Raw genomic sequence first — 10450 nt, forward strand, 5'->3', positions numbered from 1 at the left:
TTTTGCGTTTTTCGTTTGTTTCTTTTTTCTTTCCCGAGAGCCCTCCTCTCCCCACTCACTAAGGAAGACAATGGCCACAAATTTCACAACTGGCTGAGGGCAGTTGGTATACGCTCGAGCTTGGGACGAGAAAATGGGATGGCTATACTCAAAGCTCTCCATCTGGGGAGGAAGAGAAGGAGAGTGAGAGACGCCAGCCCACCCCCAACCTCCTTGAAGTTGCACCCCAACTCACCAACTCCTAGTTCCACCCCAGGGCACTGGGCTCTTAACCTCCTCCTGGTCCCTTTTGCAAATCACCACCTCTAGACTCTAAGGTCATTGCAGGCCGGGAACCTGTCCACCAACTGTTCAACTGTACTCTCTGAGGCACTCGGTACAGTGCTCTGCAAACAGTAATTACCCAAGATATCCCACCCATGTGTCCCCCAGGAGGGGTCCGCACCCACAGTTCCCACCCCAGACCCATGGACTCCCCCACCCACCCCCCACACATCCCAGACGTACTCACCAAGGCCTCACAGATGGTACCATAGGCCGTGCTCTCCCTCTCGTCCCAGCTCAACATCCACCCGACTACTTTGGAGTGCCTCCAGCCGACTTTCTGGGTCAACTTGAAGAATGTATATCTGGCTTTCTGGAAACGGAGAGCCTGAGGGGTGGGTGTCAGAGTGCGGCAGAGCCCAGGACCAGGGGCCCAGACAGGATGCGCATTGTGGAGGGTGGGGGTTACTCACTTTGATCACTATTGGGTGCTCGTCCTTCAGGTAGAAGAGGACGGGGAGGAGGCAGCAGATCAGCTTCTGATGGAAGCCGGCTTTCCTCTCCATCACACAGCTGCTGGCTACTGATGCCAGCAGCTCCAGGGCTGCCACCCGCACCTGGAGTCTCTCCTGAGGAGAAATCCTCGGTGAAGTGTGTAGGAGGGTCAGGAGCTAGGTGATGGGCTGCTGGCACCCTGGCAGGGGCTGGGGACCCTAGGGCAGAGACAACAGGGATACTGAGATCTCCGGGTCAAGGGCAGCGCAGGCAGATGGGGAGATGCAGTACGGGGCAGAGGGTGGGGGAGCGCCGTGGGTCGCCGCTGGGGTGACGAGCTGAGGAGGCGCAGCAGATTCCCCACGCTATATGGGAGCTGTGGAAACGGCCGCCCGCACTTGGGTTCTCTCTGGAGGAGAGACACCCGGTGGAGTGTATGAGAGGGGCAAGAGATGGGTGGGGAGCTTCTGGCACCATGGCGGGGGCTGGGGACCCCAGGGAAGGGACAACCGGGGTAGAGACGTCTGCCGGGGAAGTGTAGGGAACGAAGGCAGCGCCGGCAGAAGGAAGGCTGCGCCCGGGTACGGGGGAAGCCCTGTGGCTCGTTGCGGGGGTGACGTTATTGTGAAGGGCAGCCGATGCCACGAACCCAGGGGCAGTGGCCCCCTCTGGGTTATGGCACAGCCGGGTCGGGGGCCGGGAAGTTTCAGAAGGATAGGAAGGAAGGAAAGGAAGACGGAGGAGGAAGCACAAAAGACGGAGGAGGAAGCATAAAACAAAGCGAGAGAGAGAGAGAGAGAGAGAGAGAGAGAGAAAGAGAGAGCGATGCAGGCAGACAGAAAGACAGACAGACAGACTACGATTGGAACTCACCCTGTGAAAGGAATTCCAGGCCACAGATTATCCAGACCGATGTTGATGCTGTATATTGAAAATGATATGTAGGCCTTCCAGAAGGCCTTCTGGAAATGGAGAACAAGAATGGTGGTTGCGGGGGGAGGGATGGTGTCAGAGGGAGAGGAAGGCGAGGACCAGACTCCCAAAATGGGCAGGGACTGCAGGAGGTGGGTTAGACGCACTTTGCTCACTGTAGGGTGCTGGTCCATTACGTGGAAGAGGACAGAGAGGAGGCAGTGGAACATCATTGTTGCAGTTGGCAGGCTTCCTTCTCTATTGACCAGCCACCAGCCACGGTTCCCAGCAGCTCCAATGGAGCAGCCTGTATTTGGGGTCTCTCCTGAGAAGAAACCCCCGTTTGAGTGTGTAGGAAGGGCTGGAGATGGGAACGGGGCAGGTTCTTGTCCCGGGCAGTGGTTGATGGTCCCGCCGGTTTGTATTTTTATTTTCTAATTTGTTTGCCTATCCATCCATTCACCCCTTTTCCCGAAGGACTATCGCCGCTCGGCTTCCATATCCACTCCCCAGAGGCATGGAGGAGGAACCAAGAGGGGCCTCCTCTGGGACCAGGCAAAGAAAAGGGGCTGAACCAGAACATGACGCTTTTTTGTTGGTTTTTGCTTGTTTTCTTTTCTTTCCCCAGTGCCTTCCACTCTCCACTCACCGAAGAAGAGCACGGCCGTAAATTTCACATCTGGTTGTGGGCTGTTGGTATAAGCCAGAGCTTGGGACAAGAAAATGGGATGGTTGTGCTCAAAGCAGGACATCTGAGCAGGAGGAGAAGGAGAGTGAGAGACCCCTGCCCATCCCCAACATGCTTGTAGATGCCCACCCCCAAGTCCCCAAAACCTAGTTCCACTCCAGGGCACTGGGCTCTTAACCTCCTCCTGGTCCCTTTCTCAAATCAACCCCTCTAGCCTGGAAGGTCATTGCAGATCGGGACCGTGTCCACTAGCTGTTCAGCTGAACTCTCCGAAATGCTGGGTACAGTGCTCTGCACACGCTAATTACTCCCGATATCCCATCGATGTGCCCCCCAGGAGAGATCCGCGCCCACAATTCACCCTTAGACTCAAGGACGCCCCTCCAACACCCCACCCATCCCAGTCGTACTCACCAAGGCCTCCCAGATGGTACCACAGGCCGTGCTCTCCCTCTCCTCTCCGCTTAGTGTCCATCCAACTACTTGGGTGTACCTCCATTCGATGCTCTGGGCCAGCCAGAAGAATATGTATCTGGCTTTTTGGAAATGCAGAATCCGAGGATGAGTTTTAGAGGGCAGAAGAGGCCAGGACCAGGGACCGAGATGAAGGGGACTGTGCAGGGTTGGGGAGACTCACTTTGCCCACTGTCGAGTGCTCGTCCTTCAAGTGGAAAAGGACGGGGAGGAGGCAGCGGATCAGCTCCTGCTGGGGGCAGGCTTCCTCCTCCATCACCTAGCTGCCAGGCACAGCTGCCAGCAGCTCCCGGGCTGCCACCCGCACTTGGGGTAGCTCCTCGGGAGAAACCCGTGGTGGAGTGTGTAGGAGGGGAAGGAGATGGAAAGAGGGCAGGTCCTTGATCCGGGCGGTGGTTGATGGTCCTGCTGGTTTGTAGCCCGTCCGTGGGGAGATCTCGGCATCTTCGTGGAGGTCTCTGACCCAGGCGGTGGTTTATTGTCCGCACCGGTTTGTGGACTTTCGAGCCTCACACTTGGCTCTGGGCCTCGTTCTCGCAGGCTTCCTATTCTCCCCCAGCCTGGGAGCACTAAGAATAACCTCAGGTCATGATTCTTATTCTGCCTCTTCACGTGGGAGTTGAGAAATGTGCAGATCGTGTTCTCAGCACTTGTCGTGATAGTTCATTACCGCCCCTGCACTTTAGCCCAGTGCCTGGATCAAGCCACGGCTGTGGCCTGGGAGATGCAATCGGCCCTGTTCCCATCGGAGTGGAGCAGCAATGGTGGCCATGCAGACAGTGGTTATTCCCAACACTCCACGATAGGTTGGTTCAGGTCCACACGCAGTAAACCGCTTGGCATCCTTGGGAGTTGATGTCCTTCCTTCCCTGGAACCTCGGTGCGTGAATTTTCCTATTCTATTTCGCTTTGTCCTATTGGATGTACGCTGCTGTTGGAAACCGCAGAAGAATAGCATGGAAGTGAGGAAATGGGATACCCCTCATGCCTGTCCAGATAAGGCATTGGCTGTAGGGCCGTCAAGAGCCCCACTGGGCAACGGGTGGACCAGTGCCAAAGCGTGGGATAGAACGAAGGGGGATACGTCCCAATGGGTAGAGATTAAGCTCTGCCTTTATTTGTAACAATTAGCTAAATTTAGTGTCCGAATTGGAGAACTAATCTGTAGATCCATCAGATTTCTTGAGAGCTTACTGCGTGCAGAGTACCTTGCTGAGTGTTTGAAAGGCTACAATACCACAGAGTGGGTGGACACATTCTCTGTCCACAAAGAGCTCAAAATCTAGAGTACATAGTATTTACATTACTATAAATAAGATATGTTTATAATATAAATAACTAAGGTCGGTCTAGCCCTCAGTCCTGAATTGCGTGATGCCTGCCATCAAGACCTCCAGGTGACTCGGGGGAATCTGCTTCTTTGGCCAATCGATGGGATTTATTGAGTGCCTACTGGGGGCAGAGCACTTTACCGAGCGCTAGGGAGAGTAGGATTCAAAAATCGGCTCAGCTTCCGCTTCATTTTTAGGAAGGTGATTGGGGGTCTGAAAAATTATAATGATGGCATTTGTAAAGCGCTGACTAGGTGCCAAGCACCGTTCTAGGCACTGGGCTAGATACAAGATCATCAGGTCAAAATACAGTCCCTGTCCCACATGGGGCACCCAGTTTAATAATGCTAACTGAGGTATTTTTTAGTCGCTTCCTATGTGTCAGGCACTGTACTAAGCACTGTGGTGGATAAGACCAGATGGGGTTGGACCTAGTCCCTGTCGAACATGAGGCGCCTTCTCTTCATCCCCATAGGTATGCGACCCCCACGAGCTCAACTCCTCCGGGAGACCTTCCAAGACTGAGCCCCCCTTTTCCTCTGCTCCTCATCCCCTCCCCATCGCCTCTACTTCCTCCCTCTACCCTACAACCCCTCCCCACCCCACAGCACTTGTGTATACATGTTTATATTTATAATTCTACTGATTTTATGGATCATGTGTATACGGCTATAATTCTATTTATTTATATTGATGCTATTGATGCCTGTCCATTTGTTTTGTTTTGTTTTGTTGTCTATCTCCCCCCTTCTAGATTCTGAGCCCGTTATGGAAGGATTGTCGCTATTTGATGCCGTATTGTACTTTCCAAGGGCTTAGGACAGTGCTCTGCTGACAGTAAGCACGCAGTGAATACGATTGAATGAATGAATGAATGAATGAATGAATGAATGAATGAATGAAGGATGTCAGACTAGGAATGTAGGCTCCGGCTTCACACAAGAAACTATACGAGGAGGACTTGGCCAAGCTCGTTGTGCATATCGTCCGCGCAGCTCACACTGGATTTGCCCTCCAAAACCAGACGGCCAAGGTACGGGAGACCTGGTCCCGTACGTCTACAGGACTCGGGTAGGACCGAATAGACTCCGAGAAGCTGGAAGTTATTTGGGCATTCCTTTCCTCGTGTTTCCCCACTGTTGTCTCCCCTATTGGTCCTGGCATATTTTGATTTTCCTCGCTCAAGCCATGGCTTAAATAGTGTCGTACTCTGTTGTTCTCCAGCTTTCTCTATAGCTTTTTTTTTCCCCGCTGCTTCTCCACGAAGATCCACCTGAACGCACTCTGCCTAAAGCAACACTGGAGCTGACCTGTCGGGATGCATTTGGAGTCTCCCAACCAGAGCTAGCCAAACCGACCCCATTTTGGAAAGGCCCTCCTTCTCCTCTGTTATCAGGGAATTGTTACATGCTCTGAGTGGTTTATGTATGGGTAACAAAGACTTGTAGTTAGAGGCCACACCTTGCAGATATGGCTCAAGGTTACACTTAACAGGGCCGAAACATCTCACCCAAATTCCCCTCTATATTCCCTGTCTGCCACGTCCACAAAAACATGTTTCCATGTAGAGTAGGGTCCATGCGGAAGAAGCTCGATGTTATGCGTTACAGGCAGATAATCTTTTCCAAACATGGCGGTCATATTGGATTGCTCGCCTGGTTGGTCGGGGAATATGAACGCCCAGCTGCCACTTCCACGCCCACACTCATCAAAACAATGTGCACCTGGGCTAACTAACTCTTGCTCTTTGCAACCCGAAGGGGAGGCTAGGACAGTCCAGAGTGTTTCTGGCTTAGCCTTGGACTCCCGGACCGAGGCTCTGTAAAGGCCCCGACAAGTTCTAGAGAGGAAAAGGGGTTCGAGGACCTGTCTATCTGAGATTGAGTTTGAGGCATGAGCTCAAACCGCCCCGTGATGGGGTGAGACATTGGGTCCCTAAAGGATGTAATACCTTTCGTTTGAGGTATGAGCATGTTTTGTAAACGGATGCACAGCTCTTGTAGGTTTATGCAGTAAAGCCATAGCTTTTCCATAGACACATGCATCAAAGCCTTAGCCTTTACGTACGTTTTCGTAGTAAAGCCATAGTTTTCATGACCAAACTTACTGGGTCTGTTTGCTTCCTTCTTACGCGCCTGAATCTAAGTGTCCACTAATGAACTCCCTCCTTCGGGATACGTCGGTAGTCCAAGTGATCTCCTGAGGTTGCTGACCCGGGTGGGGGAAAGCAGAACAACAGCTTCACCCGCCACAGAGCAGGGTAGCTAGAAACTGGATCCGGTGGGCCCTACTGAAGACCAGGCTGGCAGAGACCTTTGAACCTGGGATGCTCTCGCTGGTCTTAGTCGGTACTCGGACCGATCACCTCGCGGTAGAAGAAATCTCAATGGCCCTGGGGTGAGGGCTTAATCCTATTGCTCTGGGGTGGGGGCTTAACGGTGTCTGAAATCTCATGTTGGATAATTAATTAATGATGGCATTTACCAAGTGCATCCTCTAGATGATAAGCTAGTTATAGGCAGGGAACGTATCTGCTAATTCTGTCCTATTATACTCACCCAAGCGCTTAGTACAGCGCTTGGCCCATAGTTAGACCTCAAAACATACGAATGATTGGTTGACTGATTGATTGATTGATTATGGGTCAAGCGCTGTACCAAGTGCTGAGGTAGATACAAGTCAGTCGGGCTGGATTCAGAGCAAGGACCCTAACTCCCAGGTGGGCACCTGCATCGTGAACATGGAAAACAAGGTCGTCGGGATTGGCTACAACGGGATGCCCAACGGCTGTAGCGACGACCTGCTGCCCTGGAGAAGGGTCGCGGACAGCCGACTGACACCAAATATCCCTACGCCCAGACCACACCCTCCGCTCCTCTGCTGCTAATCTCCTCACTGGGCCTCGCTCTCACCTGTTCCGCCGTCGACCCCCGGCCCACCTCCTCCCCCTGGCCTGGAATGTCCTCCCTCCGCACATCCGCCAAGCGAGCTCTCTTCCTCCCTTCAAAGCCCTACTGAGAGCTCACCCCTTCCAGGAGGCCTTCCCAGACTGAGCCCGCTCCATCCTCTCCCCTGCCTCCCCCTCCCCTTCCCCCTGCTTTACCTCCCTCCCCTCCCCACAGCATCTATATATATATATATATATATATGTTTGTACATATTTATTACTCTATTTATTTTACTTGTACATATTTATTTTATTTATTTTATTTTGTTAATATGTTTTGTTTTGTTGTCTGTCCCCCCCGTCTCTATATATTGCCAAATTGTACTTCCCAAGCGCTTAGTACAGTGCTGTGCACACAGTAAGCGCTCAATAAATATGATCGAATGAATGAATGAAAATCCCGGCTCCACCACATGTCTTCTATGTAATCTTGGGAAAGTCGCTTTTCTTCTCTAGGACTCATTTACCTCATCCGCAAATAAGGGAATTCAGAGTACGTGCCCCATGAGGCACAGAGCCTGGGTTCATCCCAGCTGACTTGACTCAATTCCAGCCCTCAGAACAGGGCTTGGTCACGTCGAAAAGGGTTCAACAAGTACCATCATTATTATTATTACAAGATCCCTACGGTGGAACAGGAGGGCAAAAGAGTAATCTGGGTTGCGGGGACGGGGACTCTGTAGGAGACCGGAGGCTGTTGATGAATCAACGTCTGTGTTTTCTTCCAACATTTACCACGGTGCTATACCCGTCCCAGGGTTGCTTAAATGTTTCTGATTGAGTGGTTGACTGATCTGGTCCCCATATGGGAAGTAACCCATTACTTTATGACTTGGATCCCCCACACCCCCATAGGACATTACCAAGAAAGGTGTCTTCTGTTACAGATGCTTTTAAATATGTGGATGGAAGAAATAACAATCAATCAATCAATGGTATTTAACGAGCGCTTACTGTGTGCAGAACACTGAACTAGGCACAATATGTTGTGGCCTGAGGATGATGCAAGATCATCGGTTTGGACATAGTCCCTGACCCACATGGGGCTCACTGTCTTCATACCCATTTCACGGATCAGGAAACTGAGGCCCAGAAAAGTGAAGTGATTTTCCCAAGGCTGCACAGCAGATAAATGGTGGAAGTGGGATTAGAATCCAAGACCTTCTGACTCTTAGCCCTGGCCTCTATCCGCCCGGCCATGTTGCTTGTTGCTGCTGTTGTTTAACCATATCTATTAAGCGCTTACTAAGTGCCAGACACTGTACTAAGCGCTTGGGGTAGATTACAAGCTATGCAGATTGTACAAAGTGCCCGTCCCACATAGGGGTCATACGACAGACAAGTGGCAGGGCTCGGATTAGAATGCAAATCCATCTGACTCCCGGTACCGTGCCTGACACAATATGGCAGAGATGGTAGACACATTTCTCTGTGCACAAAACACAATCAGGAGAAAGGATAAGCTACAGATAAAGCAGCTGGGCTTAATGGCTAAAGCACAGGCTCCCAACAAGTTACATATAACCAGCACGGCCTAGTGGATAAAGCACATTGGGAGTCAGAGGGCCTGGATTCTAATCCCAGCTCCACCACTTACCCACGAGGTGATCTGACATTAGTCAGGTCAGTTTTCTAGGACTCGGTTTGCTCAACTGCAAACTGGGGATTCATATGGGACATGGCTGTAATTGGTCGGATTAACCTGTAGAAACCCCAGTGCTTCACGCATGGTAAGTGCTTAAGAAATGCCATAAAAGTACAGTTTGTCTCTTTCCTTGTAAAAAGAAAAATGGTGTTTCAGATCTATATTTTTAGGGTACTGGCTAGTCACTTCACTCATTCATTCATTCATTCAATTGTATTTATTGTTTACCATGTGCAGAACACTGCACTAAGCACTTGGGAAAGTACAGTGCAACAGTAAACGGTGACAATCCCTTCTCTATGTGCCAGGCATGTAACAAGCTTCGGGGGAGACACAAGCAAATCACGTTGGACACAGTTCATGTCTCACATAAGGCTCACAGTCTTATTCCGCATTTGACTGATGAGGGCCCTGAGGCACAGAGAAATGAAGCGACTTGCCCCAGGTCATGCAGTAGACAAGGGAGGGAGCCGGGTCCTTCTGACTTCCAGGCCCGGGTTCTTCCAGGGGGCATGCTGTTTCCCAAACTATTACTTAAGAAGGTGACACTGAATATTTTCATTGGTACAGAATAGCTACTAAATGATCCAAGTGTTTCTCTTGATTGTTGCTAAGTAGCCCTCCACTGACACCAGGTGACCAGAGCTCGGGGGTACCTTAAGACGCCCTGATGACCAGAGAAGCCTCCGTGGCCCACCTGTCCTAGATCCGGTCATGTGGGGGATGGCAGTGTGAGAAGACCATGTTCCCCTATTAAAAATCCAGCCTCACCCCGAGTCTTTGGCAACATTTGGGGGCCCAAGAGCAAGGCACTGAAAACCTGATCCTGACTGGAAATTTCATCCCCACCACGAATCCTAAGGCATGTCAACATCAAAAGGGAACTGCATCGTGTCCTGTTAAGGGGCTTCGTGGGAGGCAGTGCAGCCTACTGGCAAGAGCATGGCTCTGCTACTCAGAAGACTACAAGTTATCACTCAGTTAATCAATCGCAGTTATTGAGCGCTCACTATGTGAGGAGCACTGTTCTAAGCGTTCGGGAGAGTCCAATACAACATTGATTCATTCCCTGCCCACAATGGGTTCAGAATGTAGAGGGGGGTATTCTTCAAATGCCATCGAGTTGTTTGGAATCCAGTGCAATTTCATGGAGACACCCTTTCCAGAATGTCCCATCTTCTTTCATCAAGTCATCCCGGTATGCATATCAATAGAGTTTCCTTGGTAAAGATACTGAAGTGGTTTACCATTGCCTTCTTCCAAACAGTAAAAATTCGAATCTCTGCAGCTGTCTTTGCTCAACAAATCGACCACCCGTCTTTGACTCTTCCCCACGCCGCGCCTGCCCAGCGCAGGCGATTTGATGCTGTCTGATGCTTAGGCTTAGTCCTTTCCATTATGGGTAACCCTAGATGGCACAGTTCCAAGCTTCATCAACTAGAGGGGAACACAGACCTTAATACAAATAATCCAGTGCAATGAGGTTCCTGCTGTGTGACCTTCGGCAAGTTACTAAATCTCTCTGTGCCTCAGGTTCCTCCTCTGTGAAATAATAACGATCATCATAAGAATTGTGGCAGTCATGAAGCGCTTACTATGGGCCAGGCACTGGACTACATCCTGGGGAAGATAGAAGATAATCAGAATGGACACAGTCCCTGTCCCACATGGGACTTACCGTCTTAATTCTCCTC

At 51.0% G+C, this 10450-nt stretch overlaps 1 pseudogene; it reads left to right on the forward strand.

The window, feature by feature from the left end:
* Positions 1-1968: 1968 nt before the first annotated feature.
* LOC119923757 lies at positions 1969-10130 on the forward strand (annotated as a pseudogene).
* Positions 10131-10450: the final 320 nt, after the last annotated feature.

This window comes from Tachyglossus aculeatus, unplaced genomic scaffold, assembly GCF_015852505.1.
Source record: "Tachyglossus aculeatus isolate mTacAcu1 unplaced genomic scaffold, mTacAcu1.pri scaffold_241_arrow_ctg1, whole genome shotgun sequence".
Taxonomy (NCBI): domain Eukaryota; kingdom Metazoa; phylum Chordata; class Mammalia; order Monotremata; family Tachyglossidae; genus Tachyglossus; species Tachyglossus aculeatus.